This window comes from Berghia stephanieae, chromosome 12, assembly GCF_034508935.2.
Source record: "Berghia stephanieae isolate SIO BIC M18660-M18661 chromosome 12, UCSD_Bste_1.3, whole genome shotgun sequence".
Classification (NCBI taxonomy): Eukaryota; Metazoa; Mollusca; class Gastropoda; order Nudibranchia; family Aeolidiidae; genus Berghia; species Berghia stephanieae.
This window is the reverse complement of record NC_088371.1, coordinates 23,740,313-23,761,893: the sequence shown is the minus strand read 5'-3', so window position 1 is coordinate 23,761,893 and position 21,581 is coordinate 23,740,313. Positions and strand designations below refer to the sequence as shown.

Below are 21,581 nucleotides of genomic sequence, written 5' to 3'. Positions count from 1 at the left end.
TAAAATATTACTGTTTTCTTGTTCCATATTGGTTATACTTGATGAATGTTGGCCTTTGTCTGCATAATTAGCTTTATTATCAAATTAAAGACAAATTTTTCATTTTCTCAAAATTTCATTGTGCGTCATTCTCTGATTTTCTAACATTCACATCTGGATTGTTTCCCATCAGATTGTCTTCAAATTTGGTCAGAATTTTTCTTATGATGTGTTTTGCATCATGATGGTTGGGTTTTGGGCTAAACAAAAATTTAGCAGTTTTATGAATTTTTAAATCAATTTTTTTTTCCTGTCATGTCAGTCACACCAAATTTTCACTAAGAAATCGAAAAAAAATTCTGAAAAATTTATTTTCAAGACTATTGCTAAACCTATCCATCTTGTTGTAAGAAACATTTTGTGTAAATTTGAAAGAGATCTGTTCGTTGTTTTTTTCTGCATCACTGTAAGAATTTTTGGGGTCTAATTTGAGCTTATATTGTCCCCCCTGGTGGTAGGGATTTGGTGGCTAATAGTATTAGCGCTGGTGTTAGGGACTCAGTAATAGCCATGTGGTAGGAACTCGGCGAGTAAAAGTGCTGGTGATAGGGATTCAACGAGTAAAAGCGCTGGTGGTAGGGACTCAGTGAGTAAAAGCGCTGGTCGTAGGGACTCGATGAGTAAAAGCTCTATGACTCGCTGAGTAATAGCGCTGGTGGTAGGGACTCGGTGAGTAATAACGCTGGTCGTAGGTGCTCAGTGAGTAAAAGCTCTATGACTTTGTAATAGCGCTGGTGGTAGGGACTCGGTGAGTAAAAGCGCTGGTGGAAGGGGCTCAGTGAGTAATAGCGCTGGTCGTAGGGACTCAGTGAGTAAAAGCTCTATGACTCAGTGAGTAAAAGCGCTGGTGGTAGGGACTCGGTGAGTTATAGCGCTGGTGGTAAGGACTCGGTGAGTAAAAGCGCTGGTGGTAGGGACTCGAAGAGTAAAAGCGCTGGGTAGGGACTCTGTGAGTTATAGCGCTGGTGGTAGGGACTCGGTGAGTAAAAGCTCTATAACTCAGTAATAGCACTGGTGGTAGGGACAGTGTCAGTGAGTAAAAGCGCTGGTGGTAGGGACTCGGTGAGTTATAGCACTGGTGGTAGGGACTCAGTGAGTAAAAGCTCTATAACTCGGTAATAGCACTGGTGGTAGGGACAGTGACAGTGAGTAAAAGCGCTGGTGGTAGGGACTCGGAAGATTAAAAGCACTGGTGGTAGGGACTCAGTGAGTAAAAGCTCTATGACTCAGTGAGTAAAAGCGCTGGTGGAAGGGACTCGAAGAGTAAAAGCGCTGGGTAGGGACTCTGTGAGTTATAGCGCTGGTGGTAGGGACTCGGCGAGTAAAAGCGCTGGTGGTAGGGACTCGAAGAGTAAAAGCGTTGGGTAGGGACTCGGTGAATTATAGCGCTGGTGGTAGGGACTCGGTGAGTAAAAGCTCTATGACTCAATGAGTAAAAGCGCTGGTCGTAGGGACTTGGTGAGTTATAGCGCTGGTGGTAGGGACTCGGTGAGTAAAAGCTCTATGACTCGAGTAAAAGCGCTGGTGGTAGGGACTCGGTGAGTAAAAGCGCTGGTGGTAGGGACTCTGTGAGTTATAGCACTGGTGGTAGGGACTCGGTGAGTAAAAGCTCTATGACTCAGTGAGTAAAAGCGCTGGTGGTAGGGACTCGGTGAGTAAAAGCTCTATGACTCAATGAGTAAAAGCGCTGCTGGTAGGGACTGTTTGTTTGTTTTTGAGGGTTTTACGGCGCTTGCAACACATCAAGGTCATATCAGCGCCAGTAAAAAGGAAGAAATGGGATAGTAAAAAGTTATAGAATTCAATTAAAGCACCCAAGAAAAGGTAAGACAAAGGGGAATTTGTTCAAATGGGAAACAGATGTAGATACCAAGAGCACACCATCAAAGTACTTAGTTTAAGATCATCTAAAAGTCTCATCCAGACACAAGCACAGGTCCCGACTAAGAGGAATACACTCAAATGTTAACAAATCAAATATAATATGTAAATAAAACATAATACAGTACATAACAGAGAGATGATTTCCAATGAAAAAAATATCATCTCCCAAAACTAACTATACATTCGACTGCTTCCCTCTCAGCCAGGACCAGGACAAAACCAAGTAATCTCATTCCAAGACAAAGACAGAAAGCATGTTGGAAAACAGATATAAGGGGATAGAAGACACAGTATGAACCCCCCTGCCCACTATGGGAGGTCAGGAACCCCGCCTAGGTGGTAGGGACTGGGTGAGTAATAGCGCTGGTGGTAGGGACTCAGTGAGTAAAAGCGCTGGTAGGAATTCAGTGGTGTCACTGATTTTATGACATTAGAATATAAAGAGATTTACAACTACAATCGGACTAATGATTTTACAAAAGGTCCCCACAAAAGTATCTCTTTAAATTATTAAACAAGTCTGTTGATTAAATTAAATTATAATTTTATTTTAAAAGATCAAGAAAATGTCAAAATATAAATGAAAGTTTTGACAACCAAAATGTACCTATTCCGTAACATATAAAGACACACAAACAAATCTTGTCTTCTTGCTCCTCTGTAATCTTGACACAGCATTGCTCTGATGTGTATCATGAACACTACTTCACTCTATACCGATCACGACCCAACAAGTATTGAGAACAACCATGCTTCTCAAATTTGTTTTACATACAGGACTTTGCACTATCCTTTTGAATCTGGATAGAGACTTGACCGACTCAATTGTTAACGGGCACCTTTTTACTATCACACTCTTTTATTGGGATGTGATATTACGACTTATAATGTCCCTTTTTATTTCGTCACTGACCGACCACCTTTGAAATTTTGATATTCTACAACACAGTGTTTGGTCTCCTGTGTTATATTTGTTTTATTCTGTACCGACCTGTATAACACAGTTTCGGCCTTCTCTGTGTTATATTTTTATTGGGACATATAGGAACAGATTTGCCTTCTCTGTACTATGAATTGGTCACCCGTTCACGGACTGACACAGTACAGTAGCCTGCACTATGCCTTGCTATCTTCCGGCCCCAAACGTACTTCACACAATCAACCCTGCATTATGTGAAGGATAGCTAGTGACGTTTGGCGACTGAGAGACGTTGTCATTACAAGATAGCATAGCAACAGGTTTGAAAAATACCAACTTGTGGTTGCCTAAAGCTAATATCCCATTGAGACTTAAGCTCGTTCTACAGTAACGTGACAGCCCCCACCCACGTTAAAAATTTACTTTTTTGGTGGTTTATTACATGAAAATAAATTTTACGAATGGACAATGAGTAAAGGTATTAAGGGAATTCTGTATGAAATTTCCTGTGTAGAGTCACATTTGAAAAATTTCGCAGTCTAACTGTCTCTGTTGTGTCAAGGGCATCTTTATGGTCGCATGTCTCTGTTATCTGGAGTCCCTGTCTGGTCAGTCTGTGCGTCCATAACGTCTGTGGTCTCTCTGTCTGGTCAGTTTGTGTGTCCATAACGTCTGCGGTCTCTGTCTGGTCAGTCTGTGTGTCCATAACTTCTGTGGTCTCTGTCTGGGCAGAGTGTGTATTTATAATGTCTGTGGTCTCTGGTCAGTACGTGCATTTACAATGTCTGGTGTCTCTGAAAAGTCAGAAAGAGGGTTAGAATGGGGATTTGTCTGTATTAAGTCAGTCATGTCGACAATGTCAGTCTTTATCTTCAGAGACAAGAGTCAAAAATTGTTCCAACTGGGAGATTCTTTGCAGAAACTGATGTTCTACCATAACTTGAAACAAGCTATTGATCCTGTTTGTCACTGAAGATACAATTCGATACAGTCCTTCCTGTGTATTTGTCACACGTCATACTGGTACAATGTCAGTTTCAGGTTGGTCATGGATTTCCAGTCTTTCGCCCGTCATGACCCTCATCATCTATGCACATAATATTCACAAGTGGATACAAATATCGATTTACTTTGTATGTTACATCCATAACAAACACATCACAAAAAAACACTCAAATCACGCCTCATTCTTCCCGTTACTTAAAACAAATACTAAAAACCACCATCCTCATTCACACTGAACTTTGTTACACCTCCTTCCTCCTCTATCTCTCTCAGTAATTCCTGTACCGTCTCACCGTCCGTCCTGTCAATATCAGTCTTGAACAATCTCCGCTGCAAATCTTCGACATCTTTAGGCAATACATTTTATCCTTGGCTTGATTGAATGTATTGCCTAAGTTGGGTTGTGGACACCTTTGTTTTAGCCATAGCCTTCACTGTCTCATTCACGAGGGGCAGGCGATTCTCCGGATAAAGTGAGGATGGCTAAATGTAAAAAGAAAAAAGATTAAAAGTACAAAATTGTATGCAATAGCATTCAATTCAGACCTGCCAGCTAACAAAACAAAAAAAAGCATTTTATTTTTTATTGACAATTTAAAGACAAAAATCTGCATATAAACCCATAATGCACGAGTTGTGTTTGTCACTCTAAAATACTTGAATGAACTAAAATGCAACAGGCGCTCATCAAATTCAAGGGTTAAATGAATGACTGCAGAATTCCCAAAAAATGTCGCTTCATTGTCTTTGTAACATTTTCATGGCATACAAAAACGCAATAGAGTGGTCACCATTTATAATTAGTCCTCAGAAATCAAGCACTTATAACTGCACCGTACTCATAGTCAAAGTCAAACTTTATTTTAAAAAGTCTATGGACAACCATCAAATCTTAAAATTCCTTATCTGGAACAAAAAATAAACAAAGACAAAAAAAAAAAGACCCAAAAAAATACCACCACCTAGATCTGCTTATATTGTCTTACAGGACTTAATAGCGCTTACAACATTATAAAAAGGATGATGATATGGTGACTGATTCAATAGGGAACAGTAGATTTCACGAGCACCTCAAAGATGTACCAATTTTGACATTACCTCAAAGTCTCACCGAGACACAAGCAAAGGATCCTGCTAAAACATTTACATAATGCAATAATATTCAAAACCTATAACAGTACATAACAGAGAGATGATTTACAGTATAAAAAATCATCTCAAGAAGAAAGGTACTGTATTTGACTGTCTGCATCCCAACTAAAGACCCCCACAAGAACCAGGAAAAAAATGAGCAATCTTAATCCATAACAAAGACAGGGAGCAACATGGAACTATATATTACACTCAATAGTGGGAGGGGGGAGGGACAATTAAGTACTGAAAATATAAAGTAACAAGAAAAGAAAAAATAATACATATTTATAAAAAAAATTGAGTCTAATTGCGACTAAAATAGAATTTGCGATTAATTGCTGTCAAGTTTAAAATTTTCGGCAGCGAAAAACTGTAGGGACAAAATGTCGATGGAAAATAAGTATAAAATGAATGAGTCTTACCAATTTATCGCATGGGTGATTAGCCCCTGTAACCCTCAGAAGCCAGTATTAATTTCAGAGTCCTGCATGGTAAGAAAAACTTTTTATTACAAAATAATAAAATTATCCACAACATAGTATGATAAAATATTAATAGCGTTGTCACTTGCATAACTCAATTGTGAAGGATTTCAACATGCAGATTATAGAGCAATTGAAAATAAATCTTAATAAGACATTCAATAATAATACTAATCCAGCGCAATCAGATTTTTTGAACAAATCAAGTCTTTCACTTTTTAAAACTGTTCTGGTAATAGTTGAACTATTGTCTTGCTGTATTACATCGTGCAGCCCGCCCACTGAAGACTGTAAATGAGCTGCAGATAGGCACACATTGCCTCTTCCTCTGGATGTTTTAAAATTCAGAATCAGTTTGATTGCTTTATTAAAATTGTCTTGGCAATCAAGATAGAAAAGCTGATGGTGATAATTTACTTCCGAGTTATTCTGAAATATTATAACCTTGTGCATATAATATTTTCATTTTTTTTAAAATATGTAAAAGTAAAAAAACACCTCCTGCCCCCGTCCAAAAACAACCTCCTACCTCTGGTTAGGGCGAACTCCTTTGCTTGAAGTCAATTGCTTTTTGCCCTGCTTGCATTCATAGACACAAAAGTCATAAATTAGCCAACTTTCCTCAGGGTGATATGATGGAAGCTGAAAAACACGGAATAATATAAAAGATCATAACATAAATACCTAAATATTAAGTTTAAAAATTGCAATATTTTCTCCAACTGAGACAAAGGTGTTACAGTTCAGTACGTTAGAAGAATAAGAAAGTAAGTCGAGAGTTTTCTCGAAGAACTTAAATTTGTGACGTGGTACTCAAATCAGGGACTAGGTCAAAAGCTGAATGGAATGGCACAAATGGAAAGCCAAAGGCATGTTGTTTTCAATATTTAAAGTCAATAAAAATTCAAATTCTGTGCATTCTAATATTAGGCAAACAACTACTAGTAGGTACCACAAAGTGATTTTTCAAATGCAGTATAGCTCTTTTTGCGTTACACAGTCAGATAGAATACAGCAAAACTAGAACTTCAGTCTTTAAATCATCAAAATCGGACAAAAATTTTAAAAGTTATGAATGTTTAAATTTTTTTTGGACTCCAACAATAAGCGACAATTTTCAAACAGCATAAAAGACAATGTTCACAACAAGATTGCAAAAAATATATGGGAATGAACTAATAACTGTAAACATATTCTTATTCTATACAACTTTTTCTATCCATATACATAATTTCAAAGGTATACAGTGAAAGGTAAAAATTTTATACCCATGTCAATTCGAGAGAAATTAGTTCGGACTTAGTCATTTTTTACGAGAAATCAGCATCTCCTATCAAATACTGGAAGTTCGCAATGCTACTGTGCAATGAAATTCACTCGTAAACTGGTGAAACTTCTCGGACTTGTTCAATGTGTACTGAAATTTGATCTTATTTTTTTTTACTGTGATTGTTTAATAAAAAAGTATTGAAATGCAGTGGCGAAGTTGGCGAAAAGCTCCATTTCGCAGAATGTCCACAAAAATACGACAAATATCGAATAATTGACCATAACTTTGAAACCAATGCTCAGAATACCTTGAAACTTGCTATGTCTATGTATTTTCATGCACTGAATTCAAATCTGATGCTTACAAGTACATAAAAACACATATTGGGATAAAATTTTACATTTTGAGGGTAAAAGTAAAATTAACGCGAACACGCCACAGATGAATCACGAGCATCTAATAACACAGCGTAAAAATCTTCTCAGTTCATGGAACGGAATGAAACTTTGCTTGCATATACAATACGATGCTCTGATATCAAATACCAAGCTCAATTACAAAAATAAAGCTCATATAATGACTTGACTTGACTTAGATGCCTTTCGCGTCTCGACCGAAAGATCGGGTCGCCTTGGCTGTTTCCAGTATTTCCTGTGTGAGGTGTCTCCAATATTGCCGGTCCTCTGCTAGGGTTCTCAGATTTTCAAGGTCCCCTGCCGTTATGAGACTAATGCTTTGTCCAAGTGTTGTGAGGTTTTTGTTTAGGATCACAGGGAGTGTTGTGATCGGTCTTCCTCTGAAAAGGTTCCCGTGTTTTTGGAAGTATCCCGACATGGCTTGGTTAGCTGGTATGTTTTTGTCCCTGTGTAGTATGTGACCGCTAGAGCATCATATCCAGTATCTCCTGTAATAAGAAGCAAAATACCTATGAAAAAATATTCAAGGTGACTTATGGTATGAAATGTTTATAAATAAATTGAAAGAATCCCATCTGTATCGAAGCAAAACAATTCGTTGACAACAAACCGGAAGTCGCCTGTCGATTTCGTTGACTTGACTAGGCATACCCGGTTGAAAGGATAATAAAGTTACTAAGGTGATAAAATAAGAAAGATTGTCATTTTTCAGTTTTAAAACGATACCTTACTCTAATAAAAAAAGTTGGTTAGGTCAACCAAGGCCTAATAACCTATCGAGAACAGCGTAAAGTAGCGAATCGAGGACAACAAAGTTAGGCTGTTCCATAGCTGTGCTTACTCCCACTGGCAAAAAAGGAAAATGGAACGTAATATTTGATATAATTAATCTTGGTAATTAAACTGCATTTAATTTTATTAACAAAAACACTTACTTAGCACAGACATTGGGTCAGTATCCTTTTTTAGAGTCTTTTTTTCACAGTCCGTTGAGTCGGACCGCAGGTCACGACCAGCCGGTAGATCTGCATCGAGTTCAACGATTGGAATGGCAGCCATAGTTCAGAAGTCAGGAGAACGGTATAATATAGGGTGTCGTTGCGTTCAAATCGCTGTCGCTGTGATTCTGCTTTTAACTTTTAATAAATATGTTTTTGTTGATGAAAAATTTGTCTTTCTGATAGTGTAACACAAGCCAAGGCTTATATTCGGCGTCGGGTGAAAAATTAGAGCTTTCGCTTTCACAACGATATTTCGACGGCTTCGCGGATATAAACCTTAGCTTGTGTTACATGTTTGTAAAGCTTAATTCCCGCTCTTTTCAGTGGTGAAAACCGTAAGTCTCTACGACACACACAGCTAAAGCGCGACCCGTTTGTTTACAACCACTGCAATCCGGTGCGTGGTTCACCCGCCGATATCGTAACGAAAAAGTTAGAAAATTAAGCTGTTCATTCTAGTAATTGCCGAAAAACAATACAGCGTAACAAAACAACATTTACAAATTATTAAAGAGTGAACTTTGAAGTTTATACAGATATAAATTTTCTTTTTCTTTTATTAATATCTTTATAACAACGATTTGTTGAAAAAGCCCAACTTACTACACTTCGACGGGCTTACGATAGATTTTCAACCGATTCATTGCGTGACTTTGCGGTAACTACAGACCACACTAAATTGAATTGTATTAAGTAAAAGGATCTTGTCACATTCAATCAAGCTGTCGAAAAATTACTTCATTATAAATTGAAGCTCAGATCGCATGTTTGAAGCCGTATTATGAAAATTCATGTATCTGTGTATAAGCCAAGTTTCATCAAAATCACAGTGGCAACGAGTGTCTAATATTTGCCACCAGATACACTCGTAAAATTTGAGTGTAGGCCTATTTAGCAAAATCATATATTAGGAATGGTTTATACTACATCATAAAGTAGCGCATGCCCGTCATCATCCTGCATCTTTTATATATATATATATAAATATTAAAAAAAGAATTGAGCTTTCATAAGCCGCAATATCCACCAAACATGCTCAAAGCACTTTACAAAGGATCCATGACTAGCAGCAACACGTAACAAGTAGAACGTTTCTTCTGACAGACAACGCTCTTAGCGGATAGGAAATCATACACATGAGTACAGTGAGAGAATGTGAGTCCTTGACGAGGCTCGACCCCAGGACCTTCCAATCCGGAAGTGAGTGCCACACAGCCGCATATATCTTGGCTGTTCTTGAGAATTTGCCAAAGACCTACAAACTAATTAGTAAAAAGAGGGGAGATGGGCAGAAATAGACAGACAGATACACACTCAGAGAGAGAGAGAGAGAGAGAGAGAGAGAGAGAGAGAGAATAATATCAGTTGCCTGTGGTGTCAGTCCGTTTAGGAGTGAGGTGGCGGAAGAAGTAGTCTAGCACTAGTACTTGGGTAGTAGTAGTAAGTAGTAAATAGGGGAGGTCTTCTGCACGTTCCTTGAGCTAAGGAAAGTATTCCTTCAACTAACCTTAAAATAAAAAATAAAACCTTGTACATTTCCAACACTTGGACCTGCACTATGACCTATAACTAAAACTAACAGACAAAAAAAACCCCGCTAAGACTCCTCTCCAGTACCTTTCAATATTTCAAATTGAATTATAATGGCTGCGGAAAACTAAAACAATGGTCATATAAGGAAATTTACAAATCAATCAAGTTGTTCTACAGGTTTTAAAATGGAAATATGAAGTAACAAGATATCACTCTAATATAGTGACACCTAACTAACACTAGACATCACACCAGCAGCAATGATGAGTGGAGTAATTTTACTTTTTTCACTCGCAACCAAGTTGCCACATTGGATTTTCTTTCTTTACTTTTTTTTTTAGTGTTCTGCTAATGTGCAATCTACATTTAAAATAAAAAGTGGCATCTTTCATTTCTTCTAATTCTTAACAGACACGATTATGTCCACTTCACATCTCAACAACAGGGACAATTTTTTTCACTTCTTGAGGCAGTTTTTTCTTCTTTTAAATTTCATTTTTTTTAAAGCTTCTTTATTGATTTGTTTATAAGTTCTATTGTTCTTCTTTTTATTATAATTTCATTGTCAATATCATTTTCATCAGCATACTTTTACAGTACTTTTACCATGTTATTCTTACGCTCTTACAGTTACAGTACAGCAGAGCGATACCTAACGCAGGCCTTTAAAGTGCTACTAAATTTGAAAAATTAAAATAAAACGTTTGACAAAAGATCCACAGTTCAAAAGCTAAAACAATTATAAAGTGAAACTACCTCGAGGCTCGAGGAACATCGGGGGTAAAGTCTCCCGCCCATACTGGGCACTGTGGGACTGGAAGTCTAGAGAGCTGCGCCGGTGGAACCCGTAATTTAGTTTCTTAAACGGTTCCGATCATTCAGGAGAGGCGTAGTACCTATCTAGTTGTAGTTATTAGTAGAAGAAGAAGAAGGAGCATGTTCAGGTTCAAGTTCAACCCTCTTAGTAGGCACTTGCAAGAATTTTTCAAAATAGTGGCTATGGGTATTAATTTAGCGTAGAAAAATAAAGGGGAGTGAAACATAAATTAGAGTGAAAAATTATCGCTCTGTCTCAACTGGTTAAAAAGTTATGACCGTTTATGTGGTGGAAAATCTCTATATATAGCTTAATAGGAAAAAATGTGACCAAAGCACAGCATCCCAATGGATAATCACGTATAATTCAGAAACAGCTTCAAATACAACTTTGAAATTTTTACATGTGGTAAATCAACATCTCTGTAATACATTGCAAACAGAAAATGAATTATTTATTGAGAAAGAAAAGTATAGTTTAGAGCTGAGACAGCTGAAATCAAGGAAAAATAGATCACGACATACAAATGAATGACCTATTGGAATTTTGGAAAAGTCAATAATAAAATATTTATTCACATGAAGATAGACCAAATACACCACTGAATCGGCGTCATTTAGTTGTTCACTTTGAACTTTTCAAAATGAAAATAGACCTCATAAAAGCAAAGATATGAACTGACAAATGTTTGAGGTGGTGTACTCTTCTTAGTTGATAGAGTTAGAGTGAGAATGACGAGAAATGAGTTGCCACTTAATTAAGGAAAAAAATTGTCGTATCTAGTTTACTTACCTTCTTTGTTGACTTTTTAATAAAAAGTACATTATTCTCATTTTCGAATGTTTTCAAATTGGAGAAAAGATGAGAATGTCTCGTTTACCGAGAGGGCCATTTTTTTTGCTTCACATTTCTCAAAGAAAGACCGCGAAAAGTGGAGGCTGGTCGGCTGGTCCTTGAAAGCTCACAAATGCAACTTTAAACGCATAAGAGTGCTGGGAGTAGGTAGCTACAAAGAGGTAAAGGAGCGGTGGTTTGCAACTTTAAACACATAAGAGTTCTGGGAGTACAAATAGTGAAAAGCGGTAGTTTTCGCTATTTGTAGTGGTAGTACAAATAACCACTTCGTTATTCGTAAATTATTTATTAACTCGACATGGAAATGTTTATATTAACGTAGGTATATGAATGGGCGACAATAACAACGAAAGATTGTGATTACAAATCATTGTGATGAACGACATGATGGCAATGTGATTACAAATCATTGTGATAAACAATAGTGATGGTAATGAAGCATGATTTAAGTCGATGAAATGAAGGTAATTTACTGAATGAAATGAATGAAAATGTAAATGGAATATTGACATTTCAATTATTAATCATAAATGAGTGAAAATTCATAACAATGATAGATAAAGAGAAGATTTCCCAAATCATGAATGGGTATGGTATATATATCCAAACAATACTCAATGTTACATTAAGTTGGGTCATCATGTTTACAAATAAAATTATCGAAATTGTGCGTTCTGATTTGGCATAGTTTGCGAGGTAACTAACAGTATGCATGGGAGGTTAAGTTAACAACAAGATATGAAGTGAATAGAAAAGTGCCAGAAGACAATAGAGAATAAAAATTTTTTTTCGCGGCGGTGGTGGGGTTTGAACCTGCGACCTTATTGGTACGACAACTCCGCCTGGCAGGTGAGAGCGTGGCTCTACCGTGTGAGCTATCCACGAACACAAAAATATTCGTTTCAAACTCAAAGTCATTACTAGATCCCTCTCTCACCCACTTCTTGAGATCGCCGATTCGTTCGTACACCACCATCGCGAATAATTTTGACCAGCAGTTAAGCTTAATAGCCAATATTCTCAACACAAACATATAACATAGAAACGATTGAGACATTGAGTATGCTCCGGTGTATGGGGTGAATTTTAATTCAGAAAAGTGAGTGGAGCAGGCACTTATGTTGGTAACAACAAGATATGAAGTGAATAGAAAAGTGCCAGAAGACAATAGAGAATAAAAATTTTTTTTAAGTTGGGTCATCATGTTTACAAATAAAATTATCGAAATTGTGCGTTCTGATTTGGCATAGTTTGCGAGGTAACTAACAGTATGCATGGGAGGTTAAGTTATACCCTTCTCACGTGTTTATACTAATCGAGAAAGTAGGTCGGCGTGAATATTTTCACAGCCTGGTATGTGAGAGATACTGAAAGTGTAATTTTGCAAAAATAGACTCCACCTTAGTACTCTACTATTATTCATTTTGTTATTTCTTATGTACGTGAGTGGTTTATGGTCCGTTTCGACCACAAACTCTTTTAGCAGTAGATATCTGCTGAATGTCTTTAAAGCAAAGACGATGGCCAGTCCTTCACGCTCTATTACAGAGTATCGTGATTCTCTGTCCAATAATTTTCTGCTTGCATATAAGCAAGGCATTAGAGTTCCCTCATGTTCCTGTAATAGTACACCTGCGATGCCCTTATCAGACGCGTCAGTTCTTACAACAAATTCTTTTGATATGTCGGGTAATTTAAGAATTGGTTCTGAACACAGTAATGCCTTTAATTGGTTAAAGCTATTCTGACACACTTCTGTCCAAACAATTTTGTTCGGTGACCCATTCTTTGTCAGATTTGTTAGCGGTGTCGCGATGTGCGCGAAGTTGTAAATGTATTTCCTGTAAAAATTTAGGAGCCCAAGTACTTTGCGTACTTCTTTTTTTGTCTTAGGTGGTTGCAATTGTGCGATTTTTGTTTGTTTTTCTGTCTCGGGTGTCTGTGTCCCATGACCAATGGTATGATTAATCCTGCATTTGAAGCTTCGATATTAGTAAACATAGGTTGCGACACTGTGTCTCTATCAAAATACTTTTTTAGCATATTTGCATGGAATGTCTTTGTTGTGTTGTTAATTTGAATCTCGTAATTAACATTAGATTTTACTGCTGTTATTTTGAATGGTCCTTTCCATGTAGCTAAAAGTTTACTCGAGTCATCGGGTAAGAGTTTTAGTACTTTGTCACCAATCTCAAATTTTCTTGACTTGCTTTTTCGATCGGAGTATTCCTTGTATTTCTCTGCTTTTTTAGTGACGGATTCCTGTGCTAGCTTACATGTGTCCTCTATTCTGTCTTTCAGGTTTCTTACATATTCGTAAGCAAACATAATTTCGTTATTGTCCTCCTCATTCCCTTTACAAATGTCGGCTACTATATTGATCGGGCCGCGAGGTGATCGTCTATACATCAACTCAAATGGGGAGTAGCCTGTAGATTCTTGGGGTATTTCTCTATATGCAAATAGGATTGCTGGTAAGTATCTGTCCCAATCATCTGGTTTTTCTGCTGACACTTTTCTTAACATATTCTTTAGAGTGCCATTAAATCTTTCACAAAGACCATTTGCTTGGGGGTGGTAGGGAGTTGTGAATGAGTGTTGGATTCCCATGAGTTTCATGGTTTCATGCATAATATGTGATGTAAATTGGGGTCCATTGTCCGACAGTATCTCATTTGGTATGCCTATTCTAGTAAAAATTGTCATCAATGCTTCAGCTATGTGATCCGATGTAGTTGATTTCAATGCTATCGCTTCTGGCCACCTGGTTGCGTAATCGACTAGTGTTAGTATGTGTGTATGGTTTCTATCTGATTTTGTTAAAGGGCCTATAATGTCAATTGCAACTTTTTGAAAAACTTTTTCAATAACTGGGGTTGTCTCTAATGGCAATCTCGGTATTCTGCCTTTTGCGACTCTTCTTTGGCATGTGTCACAAGATTTCACATATTCTCGGACGTCTTTAGTAATTCCAGGCCATGTGAAATTCTCGGATATTCTCTTCAATGTGGAAGAGCTCCCAAGATGTCCAGAAGTTATTGAATCGTGCGCTATTCCAAGGATTTTGTTTCTGTAAATACTCGGCGTGACCAGTTGTTTAGCTATTTTGTTTCTTTTCCTATGTAACCTGAACAGAATATCTTTTTCAATGATGTATTCAACTTTTGATTTCGTCCCTTTGTTTGCGATATTGAAATATGATGTTAAAGTCGGGTCCTTTTTCTGTTCTTCAATGAACGTGTTCCTGTCAAATTGTTGTGGTTCAAGAGAAATAGTCATTGGCTTCTCTGTTGTCTTAGTCATCTTTCTTGTTTCTGCTAGACAAGCTGTTTCTTGGTTAATGACCATTCTTTTACATCTGTTGGGTTGTCTTTAAGACCTTTTATATTGCCAACAATAACATCAGCGACGGGGTTGGGAAGTATACAGCATTCCACTATTCCTGTATAGTATGGGGTTTCTATGTACACGTTAGCTGTTTCAAAGGTTTCGACTGTGCCACTGAATGTGATGCATTGTACCGTTTTTCCAGTTTTGTCTTCGTCATTGATCAAAGATGCTTTTATTCCTACTGTACTGCATCCTGTGTCTCTCAATATTTTGCAATCAGTTCCATTAGCTTTGCCTTCACAAAAAAATAGCGATCCTGATTTGTGAGTTTGTGTTAAAAGTGACATACCTTTCACGCAATACACATTTATATTTTCTCCTGACATTACTCGTGTCTGATTATTTACACTGGTTTGGAGTGATGCATTTGCAGTTTCTTTCGGATATCCCACGATTTTGTAACATTTGTCTGCTGTGTGGCCTTTCATTCCACAATATTGACATTTAATTATAGGTTTGTTGGTTTTCTTATACTCAGTATTATTGTCAGTGCTATTTCTTGTTTTGTTTTGATAGGGTCGGCTATGGTCTCTATTGAACTGTTTGTTCCATGGTTTGTTACTATGATCCTCCTGTTTCACTTGCGTGTTCCGAGTGATTGATCGGCTCGTTCTATTTGAGTACTGAACTTTAGGTGTACCTGGACTCTGAGCAGCGGCAGCGTAGTATGGTTCCTTCAATGTTCTGCTAAGGGGTGTCAATGGATGTGCGCTGTTAAAGTTTTCTGCGTAGATTTTTAATTTGTCCAAGTTTTCTGGCTTTCTCTCTTTAAAGAATGCGACTAAATCTGGGTTGCAAGCTTGATAGATTCGATTCTTCAGCGTGAGATAGTAAAGGCCTGCAAAGTCGTCTTGTTTTACGTTTGCCAACTCAAGCCACCGATTTAGAAATTGAGTAATTCGGTTCACGAATGTATTAAAGTCTTCTCCACTTTCCGGTTTTGCAGTGTGAAACCTTTCCTGGTAACCATCTTCCGTTAATCTAAATCTTTTTAGTAGAGCGTCTTTAATTTTACCATAATCATCTGCATCTTCAGTTGTTAAGGTATAGAAAACTTTTAGCGGTTCTCCAGATAAGCAGTTAATCAAGGCTGTGGCCCATTTGCTTTCTGGCCAACGATAACCTTTAGCCTGAACTTCGAATCGGTGTAAGAAGGATTCTAGACAGTCTGAGCGTTCATCGTATGTTGGCATGCGTGGAAGTTTCACGAAAAATTCATCACTATTATTATGTTTTCTTTCATGACCTGTTTTTGTTTTTTCAATTTCCAGCATCATTTGGGTCCTTTTGGTTTCTTCTTCTGCTAAAGCTATTTGTCTTTTTAGTTCCCTTTCTTGGACTCTTTCTTCTCGTTCTTCTCTACGAATTCTTTCTTCATTTTCTTCTCTACGAATTCTTTCTTCATTTTCTTCTCTACGAATTCTTTCTTCATTTTCTTCTCTACGAATTCTTTCTTCATTTTCTTCTCTACGAATTCTTTCTTCATGTTCTTTTTCTTCTTTTACTTTCTCTTCGCACCATGAAAATATTCTTTCCTGGGGTATTTCTAAGTCCTTTGCGAGACTTAAGTATCTTTTATATGCTTCCATGTTGCAATAAATTAGTTACGATGTTTTATATATATTATATTGACAGGATACTGTTACTGACTGTTTTATTTATTTACACTTACTGGAATGAACTGTTCTATTTTTAGAAATCTCTCTCTCTTATTTCAACTTATTATGTATGTTGAATTTGATGCCTTTTATCGTTATATCTTATAAAGCAATGTGTCAATACAATGCGGAGTTATTATGACTTGTGTCAATAACAATGTGTCAATCGCGTGTACTTTAAACTATGTTACTACGAAAAATGTATCACCAATGTGTGTGACTCGTCGTTAGTTTGTGTACAATTATTCGCAATGACGCTAATATACTAGAGTGTGATAACAATAATAGGATGCCAAAATAATCCCAAGTTATCTATCACTAAATATAACACGACGGCTAGTAGACTCCTTTTATTATTATTTAGTTTTTAAAGACTCACTTTTCAGAACATAATATATAAGTGGTTTTCGGTAACAGTAATATGCCAAAAATGCATTTAAAACAAATCACTATGCAAAACTAATCACGATGTCTATAGTTACTATGTGATGCCCAACTCATGTAAAAGAGAATAATGAAGGATATATTTACCAACTCAGTTCGTGGCTGGGACCTCTCTCTTGTTCAATGGTTGTTCAACAATTGTAATTAGGCATTGAAGAGTGTTTAACAGTGATGTCTGAAATACAAAACAATAAAATATCGTAAGATTTACAATAGTTACAAAATGTGTTCACAACACTGAGTGATTGGATGACAGGTGAATGAATCGTTATGGAATGTAAACATATTGAAAACAATTCATGAATGAGGCAAACAACAAAATGAAATGAGTGATATAATAACAAAGTGGACAAGGAATGAATGAATGAATGAAAAACTGAGTGAATAGATGAATGAATGAATGGATAATGTATGAATGAAAGAATGAAGGGAGGAATAAATGTATGAATGATTGGATAAATGAGTGAATAAACGAATGAATGGATGAATGAATGAATAAATAAATAAATGAATGAACAATGAATGAATGAATAATTTATAAATGAATAAATGAATGAAGGAATGAATCAATAAAATGCTATTCAATTTGAATGAAAGAATGAATGGATAAATTGCTATTCCATTTAAATGAAGAAATGAAAAAGAAAAAAAAATGAATCCTGTAAATAGGGAGTTCAATTAAAATATGATCAAGTGGGGCAATTAAGATTTTACAATTTAAACTTTAAAGTTAGATGAAATAGATACAAGTAACTAAATAAATTCAATTCTTTATATGTGTCCCCTCCAAAATGTCATGGTCTCAAGTGAGTAAAGAGCTACTCGACTATGCATAAAGATATATGTAGAATGAGGCCCCAGAATTTACTAGTTACTATAAATGAAAAACAATTAACGATTTGTTTACAATGAAATAAAATAATGATGAAATTTAATTAAAAGAGATAAACAGTGATCGTGGTAGTTACAAATAGAGATATGAATACTTTACGTAACTTATGATAATATATCGGGTTCATAAGTTTACGTTTCCAGGCAGTTGATGGGCTTGGATGATCTATTCCTCTGATAACAGGATTGGACTCGTAAAATTCCACTTCCAGGCAATTGGTAAGGGGTTATAGTGTAGTACAGCGGGCTTGGGTTTGATCCTTGAAGATTATACAATCAAAGTTAAAAGCTCCGGCGTCTTAATGGTGTAGATATAATATCTACAAAGTCCCAAAAGATAAAAATCTTACAATATATATATAGGAATAGAGTGACTGGCCGTCCGGCATAGATTGTGGAGAGAAAGTGAGTGTCGAATATTAGACCTATCAGCTTTTATAATAAATGGCTACGTGACAGAATGTAGAACGAAAAGTATTCACTAATTAGAAATTAATTCGAGGGAAGGCTATAAAAGGAAAGACGATCTAATATTAGAAGATAAAGTTTATCTAAGCCTACCGAAATATAACTGGAGTGAGATGAATTCAGTTCTTAATAAAATAAAATTTAATAAGATAATTGTGAACAATCTTTACTGTGACAAATATTACAAAGTTAAAATCTTTTATCCTTCCCCCCCCCCCTCTCTCTCTCTCTCTCCCTCTCTCTCTCTCTCTCTCTCTCTCTCTCTCTCTCTCTCTCTCTCTCTCTCTCTCTGCATCTACAGAAACCACGCACCCCATCCCCGTTCGTTAAATGCTCTCCCCCTGTGACTGTGACAATGATTAACGATGTTTTAGTTCACGCTCATTATCAAGTCTTGTCAACGCCCCCCCCCCCCCCCCCCTCTGACCTCCCATAGTGGGCAGGGAGGTACTTGCTGTGTCTTCTATCCCCTATATCTGTTTTCCAACTTGCTTTCTGTCTTTGTCTTGGAAAGAGATTACTTGGTTTTGTCCTGGCGCTGGCCTGAGTCCTAGCTGGGAGGGAAACAGTCAAATGCATAGTTATTGTTTTGGGAGATGATATTTTTTTCCTTGTAAATCATCTCTCTGTTATGTATTATTATGCTTGTTATTTTTAATGTATAATGTAAGCATTTGAGTGTATTCCTCTTTGTTGGATTTTGTGCTTGTGTCCGGATGAGACTTATTAGGTGATCTCAAACTAAGTACATTGATGGTTTGGTCTTGGAATCTGCATCTGATCCCTATTTGTTCCCAGTTCCCCTTTGTCTTCCTTTCTCTTGGGTGCTTTAATTGTAATTCTAGAACTTTTTACTATCCTTTTTACTGGCGCTGATATAACCTAAATGTGTTGCAAGCGCCGTAAAACCCTTAAAAACAAAACAAACAAACCCCCCCCCCCCCTTTCTTACCCAAGCTGTATAGTCTACGGTCTATACGATATCTTCTTTTCTTTCTTTTTTTTTTTTTTTAACCTATGGCGGGACGGAGAAAAACAAATTGAAAAAACATCAAATAGCAGCATTGAGTTTTTCAATAATAAATGGGTCACATCGTATCCGTTATTCCCCTTCGCAAAAATTATTCGTACGTAAGTCTAAGCCGTCTGTAAATTTTAGAACTGCCAACTTCAACGAATAAAAAAAAATATTCGGAAGTTTGCAATTAAAAAAATTCTGTGATGGTGGTGACCTTGTTACTTGTTATGGTGATGATGGCGATAATGACGCTCTGGGCCCGTTTTTATGAACGTGGACTAGCGCTTAGTCTTTGATTTTAGCCAAGGACTTGAAAAAATGGAATTACATGTGAGCTGACCAAATATTTCCCAGACTAAAATCACGTCACCTTCAGACTAAGTTTGATTAAGTTTTAGTCATTTATTGCTGAGGCCGGACTTTAAGCTTAGTCTGAGACTAGTTACGAGGATACGTAATATCGTCGATAAACTATTTTTAGAAAGAGAGAGCTTCGATTCGGAAGGAAAATACTTCGGTTACGAATGACAGAGGCAAAAGGTGTCCTGCTGGTATTGTCGTCACTACTTTTTAAAAAATGTAAGATATGCTAGACCTTCGAAAGTACAATTTTTTTGTGAGTAAAAACTAGGGAAAAAACCCGGAATCTAATCGGTTAGCAGGTTGCAAATGAACGGAAACTCAAAGTGGAAGGGTTCGCTTCAAAGAACAACCAAAAAAAAAAACAAAAACAAACAAACATAAAACAAAACAAAAAAAAACAAACGACTAGAAATTATAGTGGAGACAAAAATTATTCTGTTGGCATGACACTGACTGAAATAATGTGATTCGTCAGAACACATTTTCCGTTGTTTTTTGTTGTTTTTTTTTTTTTTAAAGTTCAATTTGTTTGATTTTCACTGACACTTTCATTGGCCTAAATTTATAATTGACAGTCGACCATGGGCATCATTGTTGTCTGATCAGTCGACAGTCAATATCACGTGATTTCATTAATCACGGCAAAAGTAAGTTCAATTATGAAACGGAACGGAGGTGTTGCTAATTTCTTCTTTGGAAATCTTTTGCGTTGAAAATATCAAGGCTGGTGTCTTACTTGCCATTGTGTACTAGAGAGCTTGATGTTACAAGCACAAAATAGCTGAATTAGGCACTGTCCTAACAACGCCCACTTCTCGGCAAGAGCCTCGCTAGTCAGAGACTAGAAAACGTTCATGAAATCCCACTTTTTAGTCACCTGTTCCGCCTCGGCTTAAGGCTAGCAAATCATTTACTAGACTAGTAAATAACTAAATCTAGTCTGCTTACATAAAATTGGGCCCTGGTGGTGGTAGTCGATGTTGTGGTGATAGTAGTTAGTAGTGCTAGTGGTGGTGGTAGCAGTGATGATGCTGTTAATTTTGTTGTTTTTGTGATGGTCGTGATTGAAATGATGATCCCTGATTGAAATGATGATGATGGTGGTGGTGGTGGTGGTAGTTACAAAGCTGATGCATTGGTGATGTTGATAGTGATAATAAGAATAATGTGGTGGGGACGATAACGACCATAATTTACTTGTAGTGGTGGTGTCAATGATCAAGAAGCTGAAGTGATAACATTGAAGGCAATGGTGACGCTATGGTGTACGCCTGTGATATTGGTATTTAAAATGATTGTTTTCTGGAGTGGTGGTGGCTGACATGATAGTTATGCTTTTGCTAGTGGTGGCAATAGTTGATATGACCATGGTAATGGTAGGTATAATGCTGTGGTAGTGATGTTGATGGGGGTGCTGATACGTATGATATTGTGCAAATGATGGTGGAATCGATTCTGATGGTAATGAGGCTGTTGTAAAAGTGCTTGTGGTAGTGATTATTGTCTGTGATGGTGATGGTTTTTAAATTGATGTGGATCGACGTGCACTTATTTTCAGGTCTGATAACCCATTTCCTTATTGGCTCATTGTTGTAATGGAAATCTAAAAAAAAAAGACGCAAAATACTGTCCATTATACAACAATGTTAATCTAGGCTGAAAAGTGGGTTCGGATGTCAGACCTGCGTATTTCTACACGTCGATGGGGATGATTTGTTAACCTACAACGCAGCACAAATCCCTTTCGAAATGGTATTCTGCCATCCCACTATAATACTAATACAATAAGTCGAATGCTTGGCAGGTCTGTATCACTGCGTACATAGACACAAGTTAGTATTAGTAATATCTATTGAGTTACCACATTGAGTGGTGATAAGCCAAATTACACATCTGGAATACAACATTTGCATACAAAGTTGTTTGAATACAGAATTATTGAGAAAAATCGTATTTTTTCTTGTAACCATTGTTTAAAATATATAAAGCTTATT

At 36.9% G+C, this 21,581-nt stretch overlaps 1 long non-coding RNA gene across 5 annotated transcripts; it reads right to left on the bottom strand.

Moving 5' to 3' along the window:
- Window positions 1-2,450: 2,450 nt before the first annotated feature.
- On the bottom strand, window positions 2,451-11,642 carry LOC144957974 (uncharacterized). Of its 5 annotated transcripts, none has more exons than XR_013642280.1 (4): window positions 9,768-11,642; window positions 5,993-6,105; window positions 5,404-5,465; window positions 2,451-4,330 (listed from the first exon to the last, which is right to left on the bottom strand). It is a non-coding gene; the product is annotated as an uncharacterized LOC144957974 (long non-coding RNA). The 5 variants fall into 5 exon arrangements; XR_013642281.1 differs by having other exon boundaries at window positions 11,293-11,640; XR_013642277.1 differs by lacking the exon at window positions 9,768-11,642 and adding an exon at window positions 8,085-8,802 and having other exon boundaries at window positions 5,993-7,637.
- Between the last annotated feature and the right edge of the window lie 9,939 nt (window positions 11,643-21,581).